The sequence below is a fragment of the Dipodomys spectabilis genome, unplaced genomic scaffold, assembly GCF_019054845.1.
Source record: "Dipodomys spectabilis isolate Male_0828 unplaced genomic scaffold, ASM1905484v1 ptg000581l, whole genome shotgun sequence".
NCBI classification, from domain to species: Eukaryota; Metazoa; Chordata; class Mammalia; order Rodentia; family Heteromyidae; genus Dipodomys; species Dipodomys spectabilis.
In genome coordinates, this window is record NW_024871258.1 from 1,429,280 (window position 1) to 1,445,174 (window position 15,895).

The window sequence follows — 15,895 nt, forward strand, 5'->3', positions numbered from 1 at the left end:
GATCCAACTAATATGTATGTGATACCAAGTTCAAAACCCATTATCAATTTCCCCTTCAAAAATGGCTCTTCTCATCATGTGTGCTTTGCCTAGCTTATGAACAGGGGTGCAAACAGTTAAAGAGAGAGAAAATTAAGCTGTCAGGCACAGAACTGTGCTTTTAAGGAGAAGTACTTGCTAGAACACAGGTTGACTAGAACACATGATGACTCCATGTTTTCTGAAATAAACAGACCTAGTTGAACTGGAATACAGGCTCCACTGTATATGAGATAGGGACTCAAAATTAACTAAACTCTCTGGATCTCAAAGTCTTCATAGTTAAAGTGAGCATAACAATACATATCTCACATTATGAGATATGGATGTCATCAAACCTGGAGTGGGTTTTATCTTAGGTGTGTGTGCAACACTCAAACACTGCTGGAAGGAGTATAAACTGGTATGATGTTTACTATATTACTTAACAGTAATACAGCAACTATACAGCTCATGCCTGTTATCTTACAAAAGAGGCAGAGAAAAGAGGATCAAGGTTCTAAGCCGGAACAGGAAAATGGAGCAGACTCATTTCCATTGACCTCTAAAGAAGCTTGAGGTGGAGTTTGGTTCAAGTTGTAGAATGCTAGGGTTGAGCAAAAAGCTCAGGAACAGTGTGCAGGCCCTGAGTTCAAGCCCTAGGACCAGCACAAGCACACACACACACACACACACACACACTCACTCACACACACCACACAAACACACATACACAAACACACACACAATTTTGTATGCTCCTATCACCCCACTTAACAATACTTTCCCACTTCCAAGCTCAAAAGTTGTTGTTGTTTTGTTTTGTCTTAAAAGGGACTTGCTGTGTAGCTCAGGCTGCTCTTAAGCTTACAATCCTCCTGGGTGCTGTGATTACAGGCATATCTACCATAATTGGCTTCACTCAGTAACTCTATAACATTTTTTTTGCAAGAAATTCATTCATACTCATGAAGATATGTGACTTAAAGTTGTTCATATTAATATTCTACTGTACAAAATGTAAATAATATAGCTGGACATGGTACTATACTACCACATGGTAATGCCAGACACAATTAGGAGTTGAGGAAAGCTAGATTTACACTGCAGAACCTTGTCTCCAAGGAAAGGAAATCTATAAATATAAATCTACTATGAGACCTATAATATGTTAAATTTATATAATGGAAAAAAATTAATTATTGTTAATGGAAATAAAATCTTGGCAGAAATTTTAAATACATACATATGTATATATATTTAAATTTTGAGAAATAAAATTTAAAGTGGTATTATCTGCATTTTTCAGTCTGTAACCTACCCACTTACTGACACATTAATTTCTGTTTAGTCTTCACAAAACACTGTTCTCTCACATAAGTACAAAAAACGCAAAACAAAAAGTACACAAAAGTGCATTATCATAAATGCAAATATAGTTTATTCCCTACCATAATAATTTGGAGAAAACATGCATTAAGTTAATGGCACTGAATACTGCTCAAGAAGGGGAGGCAAAGAGAATGTAGATTATGTCTGTGTGTTTGTGTGTGTGTGTATGTGTGTGTGTGTGTGTGTGTGTGTGTGTGTGTGTGAGTTCCATGAGTAAATAATGGAGTCAGAAGTAGACTTAATATTCCTGTTTAGTCTTTTTGCGCAAAGGTGATACTCTACCACGAGAGCCACATCTCCACTTCTGGATTTTGGTTTCTCAATTGAAGAAATATCTCAGATTTTTCTGCATAGGCTGCTTTAAACCAGGATCCTCCTATTTTTCCTCTAAAGTAGCCAGGTTTTAAAATATGAGCCATAGTTGGACAGCAACTACATTAATATTTTTGCATGTTTGAATGAATTTTAGAGTAAGACATAGATGTTACTTTTGAGAATGTAGGAAAATAGTAATTAATATTTAAGAGATTTTAAAGCATACAAAGCTGAGAATAGAATTTAGCTGAGAATAGAATGGAATAAATCAAAATTACCTATGATAGATTTCAGTCTGTGCACAGAAATAATTGCACTGTTGGAGCCCAAGGTCATCAGATAGCTGAGCTCCAGCTGGCTGCTATGCTCATGAGGCCAGCTAGTGCTATTCACAAGAATGTGATGTTGTTGGATGGCAGGGATCAGCTTCAAGTTCTGATCCTGAAATATTTCTATTGATCTAGAAGTGGAAACACACCAGGACAGAATGTGATTAAAATGCAGAATGCAAAATCCATTGAGTCCAGGGAAGACAGAATAACTCTTTCTATATCTGAAAGAGTATTTTCTCACCAAGAATCCTGAGCCAAATATGGTGGTCAATGTTTGTAATCTCTGAACTTGAGAGGATGATTTAGAAGTTAGCTTGAGACCAGCCTATGTTTTAGGCCAACAGAAGGACACATAGTAAAATGCTATCTTAAAACAACAACAACAACAACAACAACAACAACAAAAGTCCCAATAACTGGGAATGTGGTTACTGGTAGAGTGCTGGCCTCCCATGCATGAAGCACTTGATTTGATTCCTCAGTATGACATAAGCAGAAAAATTGGAATTGGTACTGTGGCTCAATTGGTAGAGTGCTAGTCTGGATCAAAGATGCTCAGGGAGAGGCCCCAGGCCCTAATTTCAAGCCCCAGCGCTGGCAAAATTAAACAACAACAAGAACCAAATGCAAAATGCTGTTTGTTGAAATAAATATGTTGAAGAATTGTTGATGCTCACAAGAAAATTTTGCTGTAGCCATTCATGATGAACTTTGTTAGGAAAAAGTAAAATAAATTAATGAAATATTATCTGGCATTAGACAAGACATAGTGAGATCTAAAAATGATTGCTGCCGATGGTGACTTGACACAACTAACATTACAGATACACTTTCTAGATTGTAATTTTTTAAGGATACAATCGTGAGGTTTTTTCTTTTTCAAAATAATTTTACTGCCTGGGGCCAGTGGCTCACACCTGTAATTCTAGCTACTAAAGAGTCAAAGCCTGTCCATGGAGGAAAATCTGTGGGTCCCTTATCTCCAATTAAAGGTTCAGAAAATGTAAAGTGGCATTGTTGCTCAAGTGGTAGACTTGAGCTGAAGAGCTGAGGAACAATGCCCAGACCCAGAGTTCAAACACCACAAATGACAAAAAATAATAATAGTAATAACATTAATTTTATTGTTACTATTAAGGTGTTATATATAAAGGCTACCATTTCATAAGTTTGTTTCTTTGCCCAAAGAACACATATGTATCTTCATTGCCAACCACCAGGATTTGGCCATCTGCTTTCCAGCTGATCTCTGGATGTAGAGGGAATGTGTAATACAAAGCAATACAAACCAGTTCTGACTATAAATAATTGTTTTCTGCACATCCTCAATATCAATGATGATAACATGAAATAAAAAATACCTTAGTTTAAAACATTTTTTAGACAAGTTAAAGAAATCCTGAGAAAAAGTATTTTAAGAATAATTTCAGAGGGGGGGGGGATTTAAAAAAAAAGAATAATTTCAGAGAGCTAAATCTCTGGGCTTAGGTTCTGTTTCTGAAATTTATTACTCAAGGCTAGTGCTTGCACTTTAAGCCACAGTGAAGCTTCCACTTATCTCATGGTTAATTGAACAGAAAAGTCTCACCAACTTTACTCTTCAACTTGGTTTTGAACTAGGATCTAGAGATCTCAGTCCTCTGAGTAGCTAAGATTATAAGCAACTGGCTAGAATAATTGCTTACCTGAGACAGAAGCCAGTTAGTATTAATTGTCAATCATGTTTAACTTTGTAAAATAAACTTTACTGAAATGCCTTACAGAAGAAATAAGGAAAAAAATGTGTCTGTGTGTTACAAAGTTCTTGCTAAAAGATATATATTTTACTTGTTTTTTTTTTCTTTCAAAATTTTGTGTTTTCCAGAATCATACCTTATCTTTCCTTGCTGTTTCTTTAGTTTATTTCATACATGCCCACACCTTCTTCAACTATCATTTCTTTATGTGAAGAGCTGCACATATCTATTTTCAGTCCAAATTCCTTGTATGCATCTATCAACCACATATTCAACTGCCATAAAAACTAGTGAAACAATAATCACCTCTTTACATTATTGGATATTAATGTGTATGTAAAATTTAGGAAAACAAAGAATAACATCAACAAATATAACTAGATTTTAATACTAATGTTAAACATAAATTAAATGTTGATTATTTTCTGAGCAATTTAATAAAAACATTAAGGAAAAGAAATCAACTATTTTGAGTGCTGATATTGTGGTTTAAACTCAGGATCTTACCTTCTCACTTAAGCTTTCTCCCTAATGAGTGTTGCTCTATACATGAAACGCAGCTCCCCTTCCAACTTTATTTTGGGGATTATATAGAGATAAGAATCTCATGGAATAAAAAATCAGTTGTGTCCCTATCTTGGGGTTCATTTTAATTAGCATCATCTTATATGGTCATATGGTACCATGTACTAGTTACTACAAGCAAAGGAAACTATGGGAACTACGTTTATTTGGGCCTGGCATACTTCACTTAATATAATTTTTTTCACATCTTTCTATTTCCTTACAAATGGGGCAATGCCATTTTTGATTTTTTGATAGAGGCATAAAATTCCACTATACACACACACACACACATACATACATACATATATATATATATATATATATATATATATATATATATATCACGTTTTCTCTTTTTTTATTGGGAAAATACTGTACAGAGGGTTTGCACTTAAATGGGCAATGTAATGAGTACATTTCTTTTCAAGAATTGTTGTCTTCTCCTTTGTTTCCCCTTCCCATCCCTTTCCATCTCTCCTACCCCGAATCCCCCCACCCCAAGCCAAAGTAGTAAAGTTCGTTTTTCGACATAATGTGTTGAATATCTCATTGTTGCAATGGGTCCACCTATATCCCTATTTAAACAATTTGGTTTTCCCTTCCCACCCACAAATTATACCAACATCAAATACAGTGAAAACAGGGGTTATACGGTGGGGGAGGGCTATAAAAATCAACAAAAAAAATCATCTTATAAATATGTTAGAAACAAGCAAAAGAAAGAAAAAAATGTTTGAAGCCTTATCTTGGGGTTCATTTCGCCTCAGATCAACTTATCTGACCTTTTCTACTTGTCTCAGACATATATTAGTTATTGCAAATAAGGGAAACCATGGGAAGTATGTTTTTGTGGGCCTGGCTTATTTCACTTAATATGATTTTTCCAAGTCTTTCCATTTCATAACAAATGGATCTATGTCATTCTTTCTGATGAGGCATAAGATTCCATTGGGTATATATACCACATTTTCTTGATCAGTTCATCTACTGAGGGGCCCCTAGGTTGGTTCCATATCTTAGCTATGGTAAATAATGCTGCAATAAACATCGTTGTGTTGGTAGCTTAGTATGGTTTTGTTTGTGATCATTTGGTAAATGCCCCAAAATGGGATTGCTGGGTCATAGGAGCTATAACTGGAGTCTTAGAAAAAATTATATTACATGAAGTAAGCCAGACCCAAAGAAACATAGGTCCTTTGTTTTCCTTATTTGAAGTAACTAGTATATATCTGGGACAAGGATAAAAGTTCAAAAGCTATGTATATAAGACCAGATAAGATTATATGAAGTGAAATGAACCCCAAGATAGGGGTTTATAATCAATGATGTGATTTTTTTGTTTCTTTGTATGTTCCTCGCCCATGGTATAACCCCTGTTTTCACTGTATTTGATGTCGGTGCCCCGCATCTTGTATACACATTTCTCTAGCTTGGGGAGGAGAAGGGAAAAAACAAAATGTTTAAATAGGGATACAGGCTGAACCATTGTAACAATGACATGCATAAGAGACTATGTTGAGAAAAGAAATTTACAATTTAGGCAGGGAAGCAGGAAAGAGGGGAGAGGCGGAGTGAAGTTGTGTAGGTGGGAGGGAAGGGGGGGTAGGGAAATACAGAGGAATAGGTAACACTGCTTGATAGAAAATGCGCTCATTGCAATGCTCAAGTAACTATAACCCCTCTATACAATATTTTTACAATAAAAACTTCTTCAAAAAAAAAAAAAGAAGGTGTCATGTACACCAAGTATAGTAGTCCACTTCTGAAATCCCAGCTGATTGGGAAGAAGAAATGACAAGGATCATGGTATGAGGCAAGACCACAAAAATAACTGCCAAGACAGCCATCTCCCATCTCAACAAATGAGCTGGCCATCGTGACTCACATCTGAAATCCTAGCTAATTATGTGGGAGGCATAGGTAACAAAGTCTCAGTCAATCTAAGATCACACCTGTGCAAAGTTCAAGATCTCAAGCAAATAATATGGACTAGAAGTATGGCAACAGTGGTTGAGCTGCTTGGTGCTATACAACAAAAGTCCTGTCTAGTAAGCAGAGAACTCCTGGATAGAACCCTAGTAATACTCCTCTCTCCCACCAAAAAGCCTAAATAAGTTTCTCCTATTTGAACATCTAATTTCCAGGCCACTGACAGTTCAGAGATGGTGATATTCTCTTTAAAATTAGGTGTTCTAAAGAGACAAAGTTATTTAGGCTTTGAAAGAATTTAAAAGGAAGGAAAATGCATGCGAGTTTTGTTAGCTCCGTAATTCTTGAAAATATAAAATGCATATATCTATGTATGTATGTATATACATGTATGTAAATATATGTACAAGTAGTTCATCTCTTTTCTGTGTAGCAAATGGTACAAATGAATCTGCACAATCACTACTCAAAGGCATGAATAGACAAAGAGAAGGAGCAAAGAACTCATATTCAGGAATCTATGGCTAGCCAATAACCCTGAAAATTTTTTACATCAGTTTGCATGTGTCAGTTACTGCAGTACAAGGACAGTAAATGCTTAGGAGTAGAGTTGATGGATAATATGGAAGTGGGTAGTCAAAAGAGAGGTGAAGGGAGAAAAGGTAGAATGACCAAGAGGAATTGGAGGAAGTGCAGAGAAGAATCCAGTACATTTCCTACAAAATTATGAAGAGTGAAGTAAGATATTCATAGAGGAGGGATGGATGAGAATGTTGAAAGGCTTGGCATTGATCAAAGTATACTGTATGCATTAACTGATTTATTTAATGATAACTCATTATTTAATGATAACTCAAAATAATGATTAAAAATCATGTCCCTAAAATGTTATGCAATTAGAAGCAAAGCATGAGAATGTGCTCAGATCATCTCTAGTGTCTATAAATCATTTTTTATTAGGATGAGTTTTAGAACAACAGTAATGTTGTTCAAATGCCTATCATCTGAAGAAAATTTAATGATTTCCAGCTATTTAAAATAATCATTTTGGGAGCTATGGCTCAAGTGGCATTGTCTACCTCGTGAGCAAAGCTCTCAGATATTGAATTCAAGTCTTGATCTCAAACTTAAGTAAAAACAATCAATAAAATCAAGCACTTTCCTGGGCACTGGTAGCTCATGCCTTTAATTCTAACTTTAATCAGAAGGCAGAGGTCTGGGGATCTCAGTTCAGTATCAGCTTGGATAGGAAAGTCTGTGTGATTCTTGTCTCAAATTCACTGCCAAAGAAAGCTGGAAGTGGATTCGTGGCTTGTAGCCTACAGCATAAAGCTCAGGAACAGAACTCAAGCCTTGAGTTAAAGCCTTAGAATAGTGCATATATATACACAAATGAAGTAAGTCACTCAAGTTCTCAACTTCCATTTCCCTAATCTTAACTCTAATCCTGGTCAAAACCCTAAGAGTAACCTTGATGATAATAGTAACCCAATCCTAAAATTAATGAAAATTACTCGAGTTTAGATACATACTTACAGATACCCATTGTCTTTGAAATGATTTGCAATTTTCTCCAAATCCTACAGATTCCCTAACTTGGACCCTGAAATCTATCTTGTTCCCTATTAGGAATCATTAACCTCAAATCCTCATATCATGAAAAATACCATAGTTTTCATTGATCTCAACATTTACTGAACTCCTGTATATCCAAAAAGAAGCTGCAGGTTTACTGAAAATTTACTCTACTTGCAAACCCTAACTATATATCTAATCCTTTCTAGAAAATTAACTCTAAATTTAACCCTATTGAACCCTGAATAGGAAAATTAGGGAAACTAGTTTTTGTTAAATTTCGCACTTACATTACTTGAAAGTGTTAGTAGAAATTCAGTTTTACCTTAAAGCTTACTCTTCCCTAACCCTAAGCCTAAACTGAATTAGGAAAGTAAACCTAAACCAAGAACTAATGGCCTTTGGAGTCTAAAAGCCACACAAATACATTAGTTTTTATTCATCCTAACTTCAATTCAACTCATCTTTCTAAAAATAGCTTGTAGTTTCACTCATTATCTTGTCTTTATTGTAACCCTAACCCTAACTGGAATATTGATGTTAACCCTCACCCTAATCATACTCTAATCTTAATATTATTAGCAGTTTTCTATTTCACATTCATCCTAATTCTAACTCTACTTGTGATTCAAAGATTTACTTTCAGTTTGACCCTAATTTTTCCATTTTCCTAATGCTTACTCTAAGCCTAGCTGGAACTAAAACCTAACTTTCACCCTAATGATAATCCAATTCTAATGTTTAAGAAAAACACTCTAGCTTTTAATCATTCTAATGAATACTGTAGTTTTCACTCTGGAAATGAGTTTGTTTGCTCTAATTCCCACGAATTTTCTGACTCTACCTCTAAAGTTATCTTGTTCCCTAACATAAGCCATTATATTACTTGTCCTCAAATTCTCTTACCAGGAAAAATATTGTAGTTTCCATTGATTCTACCTTTTCCTGAACCACTGTATCTGAAAACAGTTTCATATTTACTTACCATCAAGTCCATTACTTAATGCTAACTCTCAACCTAAACCTGGCTGGAAAACTCTCATTAATCACTACAAGAATGATCACTGAGAAATAAATATAATGATAATGTTCTAGTTACTATTCAGCCTTGCATATTTGCTTCTACTTGTTAGTGAACACAATTTTATACTAAAAGCTTTCTTATATATAAATATAATCAGAAGAAATTACTGACTCTAATCTTAATCCAAATTATATGACAATACTAACACTAACACAAGTACACTAGTTTTCACTCATCCTTCCAAACATAGGTTGCATTTTTTTCCAATATCTTAGTCATTTTCTAACCCTAAACTTAATCTTTCTTAACTGGAACATTGAGAATAACCATCAGCCTTATTGTAAGTAGATTCTAATATTAATAGCAATACTCTAGTTTGCATTCATTTTAATTCTTACCAGGCTCATATTAAAATTTACCTTCAATTTGACCCTCATTTTTTTCTCCTTCACTCTAAGCCTAACCATGGCTGGAATCCTAACCATAACCTTGACACTAATGGTATCCCAATTCTAAAATTTATGAAAAATGCTCATTTTGTGCAATCCTAACTGAAATTCCACTGGTAATTCTTGAAATAAATTGCAGGTTTTCTGTAAACCCTAAAGATTTTTTCACTCTTAACTCTGAATGTATTTTGTTCCATAACAGGAATCATTATACCCATTGATCTCAAATCCTGATATTATGAAATACATTGTACTTCCAGTATCCCAGCTTTTCGTGAATTCATAGAACATAAAAAAAAGGTTCAGCTTTACTTAATATTTAATTCTTTTTTTTTTCTTTTTGTCAGTCATGGGGCTTGCACTCTGGGCAAGGGCATGATCGCTGAGTTCTTTAGCTCAAGGTGTGCATTTAACCAATTGAGCCTCAGCACAGCTTTTGTGTTTTATGGTGGTTAATTTGAGATAAAAGTCTCATGGACTTTCCTGCCTGGGCTACCTTTGAACTGAGATCCTCAGGAAACAGCTTCCTGAGTAGCTAGGATAATAGGCGCGAGCCACTAGTTTAACCCATTTCTTGACTGTATCCTCATCCCCGGTTAACCAGAAACCTAATGCAAATCACATTCTGATTTAACACCAAATGGTTATTGTAAGGAAAATTGTCTAGATTCTATTCAATCGTACATTTTTTTTGGCTTCTACTTCTTAGTGGAAAACTAAAATTTACCTTAAAGCTTATCCTTCCCTAACCCTAACCAGAACAAAAAAGTATCTCACACTTTAAACCAAATTGTATCTGAATGTTTAAAGTTAACACAGACTGGTTTTCTTTCATTCTTCTTAAAATATGTGGCAGTTTTACACAATGTATTACATGTTTTTTTCATCCTAACTCCACTCTAACTGGCACACCTTGCCTAATCCTAAGCCTACATAAAACCGAATCATCATGTTAATAGCAAGCCACTTTTTTTCATATTTATCCTAACAATTGCTTAGCGTGTAGGTCTAAATTTTATTTGTATTTTGAACATAAAATGTTAAGTGTTTTTCTATTTCCTGTCAGGTTTTATTGTTCATTATTTTTTTTAAAATTTTATTTTGTTGAAAAGATGCTTTAAAGAAGGATATGTTACATGTGTAAGGTAAGGAGTATGTTTCTTGTTGAGCATTGTTACCCATTTCTTTCTTGTTTTGCCACTATCTCATCCCTCCCCACATCCCTTACCCCTCCCGTCTCATGGTGTAAACTTCATTTTCAACATAGTGAATGTGAGTATCATTGTTGCAATGAGTCATCCTGTGATGAACCTAAATTTTCTATTTCTCTAATCCTAATTCTAATTTTGTCTGGGATCCTAACCCTAACCAAAATAATAATGATAGCTCAATTCAAAAGTTAGCGAAAATATTCAGGTTTTTATTCATCCTATTAATTTACTGTACATCTTGAATTAATTTGCAGTTCAGCTTAAATCTTCCAAATTAGTTTATATGCGCATGTATAAAGATGTAATTTTATGTGAAAAACACAAGATCTTTGGAGGAAGAAGTAATGAGAAGGAAATAGAGGGAGTATAATCAAATATGTTAAATACATTATGGAATTGTCACTTCTGACAATTAATATCCATTAACAAAATCACTAAAAATTAATAAAGAACACACAGCCTTCTAGTGTTCTTTAAGAGAGCCATGATCTGTCTTCTGAAAAAAAAAAACTCGTGTTAGATAAACTTCGTCCATGCATAATTTATATTGTTGGCCAATTATTTAACTTAATGAATATAAATTTATCGAATAAGATTCCATGACAAAAAATATAAAACAGTTACTTAGCAATTGTTTGAGAAAAAGTTATTGTCATGAGTTTTAGGAAACGGAATTGCTATTTCCCCACAAAGCAATGAATTAGGTTTACTAATCTAGTATTTGTAGTAAGTTTAGAGAACATAATTGGCATGAAAAACAACTAACTGTACATCTTGTTTCTTGAATGAGTGATATTTTAAACATTGTCTTTTATTCAAATAAATACTTAAGTTTTCATTTCAAAATAAGTGCAATTTTATCTCCTTTCAGAACAAATACTTACCCTGCAATTAAATGTACTAGCATATTTAGGTATTTAAAAGCTAAATTTTCTATGTTTTATATGTAACTCTACATATTCAGAATGACATGATTTTTTTATTCATAAATATTTAACCTCAGATTTTTGCTTCATCAATATAAATTGTCTCATGAGGTTGTAGTGAAGGCTCCAGTAACCAGAGTGGTTAAAACCATTTACTGAATTCTAAATTTTAAATCAAATCATTTTTAAGTTTTGATAATATCATTTATTGTCTCTTCAGAGCAATTAAGCTAAGACAAATACTACTTTTTAAACATTTCCCTCACATTGTAAAGAATATTAACATAGGTCAAAAAGAGACTAATTATTTCAAATTCATCATATTTGGTGATCTTAGTGTGAAGAATGTAGAGAGTAGAGGGTCCTTATACTCAATAAATAGTTTTGGTAAAATTAAATCATATATCTGGATTTCTAATTTGGAGGTTAATCACATGGAAACAGGAAAATAATAAAAAAATTACTTTGGGATCAACAGAAAAAGATATTTGTGCATGTAACCACAGTTGCTTTATTAGTTTGTAGCTGAACACTGGACTTCGATTTATATCTTGGCTGTTGTGAATAATGTGAATAACAATGAACTACAGATATATTTATGAGTTACCCAGAAAGAAATAATCACACGATTGGTGGGTCAGATGATATTTCAATTTTGGATTTCTTTAGAAAAGTGCATACTACTTTCTACAATGAGAACACTAACATGTATTTTGACCAAGAGTGTAGAAAATTTCCTTTTCTCCACAGTCTCCACAGCCAGCCAACATTATTACCTTTTGAGTTTTTTTAAAGGGCAGGTTTTTACTGTGCACAGTATCCCAGACTGGCCTTAGGCTAAAATCCTTTTACTCCAACCTCCAATCACTTGGAATTACCAGCCTTTGCCACCACACCTGGTTCCTTGGATATTTTTGATAAGAGTTATAATAGTTAAGAAGTAGTATCATAGTAATTTTGAATTGCATTTCTCTAATGACTTCTGCTCACAAAGCATTAAGCCAGCATAGAAGTTGTATTAAATACAAATTTGTAAATCCACAGGCGATTTTCAGGGCTTTTTGGAAAACATGTCTATTCAGAACTTTTGTCCATTTTTAATCAAGTTTCTTGTTAATCTCATCTTTAATCTCTTTATAGAAAATCAATAATTAATTCAAGGTAGTAGAAATGAAAAAATTAAGCAGCTCCTAACATTTTTAAATTTTTAATAAAGTGATATTGCTTTAATCATTTTCTGTTAATGCTTGAGACTATATAACTCAATTTACAAGGCTATATATATTTTATTTATTTTACTTTGATTGTTCTTTCCAAAGCCTACATGACTGATTTCACTTGGTTTCTTTCAGTCTCATGTAGTTCAGATTTCAACCTGAAGAATAAACGGAAGGAAGCAAACAAAAATATAGTTCCCCTCATCTGATGATGCCTCTACAAGAATGAGGAAAGTGTTCATCCTTCTAAGGACCTATGATAGAATATCAAAAAGAAAATTTATTCTTCTAGGTCTTCCTTATCTTTGCGATGTAACTTAAATGATGTAAAACACAATATACTGTTCAGATACTTTTATGTTTTATCAGTTTTGCACATTTTCATATGGATTTCACCTCAGTCTACAACATTCCTTCATCGTTCTGTCCCTGATATTTTTACACTATGACTACATAAGATTACCTGTTTGATTTACAGCATGAGAAGTTATCCACCATTCTTCCTTGGAAGCAGAGCATGGTCAATAGATATTACTTCTGGTTGCTCACACTACATGTAATGGTTTCTGTACTACTTATCACATTCTATTTAGTATTTAAAAAAGAATGCTGGCTAAACTCAAAGCTCATTCATAGGTTTATGTTAAGTGTTTCACAAGTTTTATTTTCTTAATTCTTAAGATAACATTTGCTATAATGCTAATGTTATTCCCAGTTTAGTGTTAGGAAAAATTGTAGTAAAAGACAGTAAGTGCATGGCCCAAAGACACACACAGTGAGGAAGGAAATGAGTCAAATTTTCCAAAAGTCTTTCAGCAATTCCAAAAGTGGGTAAAATCTCTCCATTCTCTTACACTCTCAGTTCAATATTCATATTGTCCAAGAAATAATAGCATAGCAAATATTGCCCATAGTGATTGTTTTTTGTCACATTTTGTCTTCAACACAGACTGTGTTGGTGAAATTTGGTTATCATGCACAGAGCTGAGCTTACAAATTGAAGTCGGAAGACAGCCAAATTTCTTCTGTCCCACAGTTCCAGTTTCTTTTTTAAAAAGTACTAAAATTTTTAAATATCATCACTTACTATCTTTTAATCTCCAAACGAATTAAATTGGCATATAATCACTCCAAAAGTCTTTCAAATTAGGTGATGATAAAACAGGATCCCATGAAATAAAATTTCTTTATTTTTAAAATTATTCTAAAAGCCTTGTGCTGGCTGGTCACCCTTACAATCCTATCTAATCTGAATATTTGCTCAGGAGACTGAGATCTGTGGATAACACTTGGGAGTCAATCAGGCCCCCCCCCAAAAAAAAATCTTCAATGAATTATTTTTCAAAATATTTAATTAACTAGCAAAGAGCCAGGAATTGAGATGTAGCTTATATAGTAGCTCACCAATCTAGATAGGAAAGGCCTAGCAAGACCTTGAATCCCTGATTTTAAACTCTGAGCACACCAATATACATACATGGCGTGTGTTCGCATGCATGCGCGTGTTTGCTTGCGCGCTGCTGCACTCACACACACACATTTATTCAAATTACCTTCATCTCAGTGTTCTGCATTAATTTCTTTGTTAACGATATTATATGGGTATAATAGAGGAAATAAACTCTTCCATCTCAGAACATTTTTGTGTTTTTATTCTAATAATACTGTGCAGAAGGGTCAGATTTACATAAAAAAGGAGAGTATTACATTTCCTAACAAGCATTGTTACCTCCTCCTTTATATTTTCCCTACAATCCCTTCCCTCCCACCTCCACAAGTACACTCCCCTCCCCCTTCCTTCCTCTGCCTAAATTGTAAAGTTCATTTTGCAACAGTGTCTTGTGCATCGCATTGTTACAATGGGTCAACCTGTATCCCTATTTGAGCATATTTTTCCCTTCCCCTCCCCAAATTAGAGAAGCATACATACAAGATGTAAGTGCACCAACTTCAAATACAGAGAAAACATGGGTTATGGCGTGGGGAGAAACATACAAAGAAACAAAAAAAAACGACATCACACATTATAAGTATGTTAGAAACAATAGCGAGAAACAAAAAACAACTTGTGCCCCTATCTTGGGGTTCAATTTCTTTAACATCATCTTATCTGGTTATATGCACATATCTTTTGAACTTTTCTGCTTATCCCAGACATATATTCGTTATTGAAAATAAGGGAAATCATGGGACCTATGATTCTTTAGACTTGGCTTACTTCACTCAATAAATTTTTTTCCAAGTCTTTCTATTTCCTAAGAAATTGGGCAATGTCATTCTTTCTGATGGAGGCATAGAATTCCATTTTGTATATATACCACATTTTCTTGATCCATTCATCTAATGAGATCATCTGGGTTGGTTCCATATCTTAGCTATCGTAAATAATGTTACAATAACCATAGTAGTGCTGGTAGTTTTAGTATGGTCTTGTTTATGATCATTTGGGTAAATCCCCAAAAGTGGGATTACTGTGTCATAGAGGAGTTTTATGTGGAGTCTTTTGAGAAACCTCCATACTGCTTTCCAAAGTAGTTGAACAAGTTTACACTCCCACCAAGAATGCAGTACGATTCCCTGTGGCCACATACCTTTCAACATCTGTTGTTGTAAAAATATGGGCTCCATGGATTTGCATGTCATCCTCGTGCAGGGGGCATGCTAATCTTCCTTGTATCGTTCCAATGTTAGTGTATGTGATGCTAACTTGAGCACAGAACATTTTTTATATATCAAGTATAATTTTTTTTATTTTATTAAACTAGACAATTCAACAGAAAGTAAGTTAAAAAGAATTGTGAAATTTTAGAATCATGTATTTCTTTATAAGCACACATTGAAGAATAAAATCAAGATAGACATGCCAAAAACAAAATAATTCCAGAAATTTGTAGTTCAAGAGATGTGTAAGAGGAGGAATTCAATTATTCTATACAAGGAACCTGTCAAAATGAACATTGCAGCAAGTGTTAAGGCTTGTTAAAAGTTTTAAATATGCTTAATTTTGGGATTTTTTTATATATGCCAAAAATAGGACTCTTTGGCAGGTATAAAACTTTTCTGCAAAGTATTTAAGATTATGTACTAAGTATGTACATTTCAGATTTTAAGGAAACTTTATTAATGAGAATTTGCAAAGTCTTTGTGTAAAGAAGCAGAGTGAAGAATTAAGACTTTAACTACACAGTTTCTGTTAATACTTTA

General features: G+C 33.9%; 1 non-coding gene across 1 annotated transcript; it reads right to left on the reverse strand.

Annotated features, from left to right (window-relative positions):
• Positions 1 to 15,302: 15,302 nt before the first annotated feature.
• Positions 15,303 to 15,406, reverse strand: LOC122100499. The gene has a single exon (XR_006146179.1). It is a non-coding gene; the product is annotated as a U6 spliceosomal RNA (small nuclear RNA).
• Between the last annotated feature and the right edge of the window lie 489 nt (positions 15,407 to 15,895).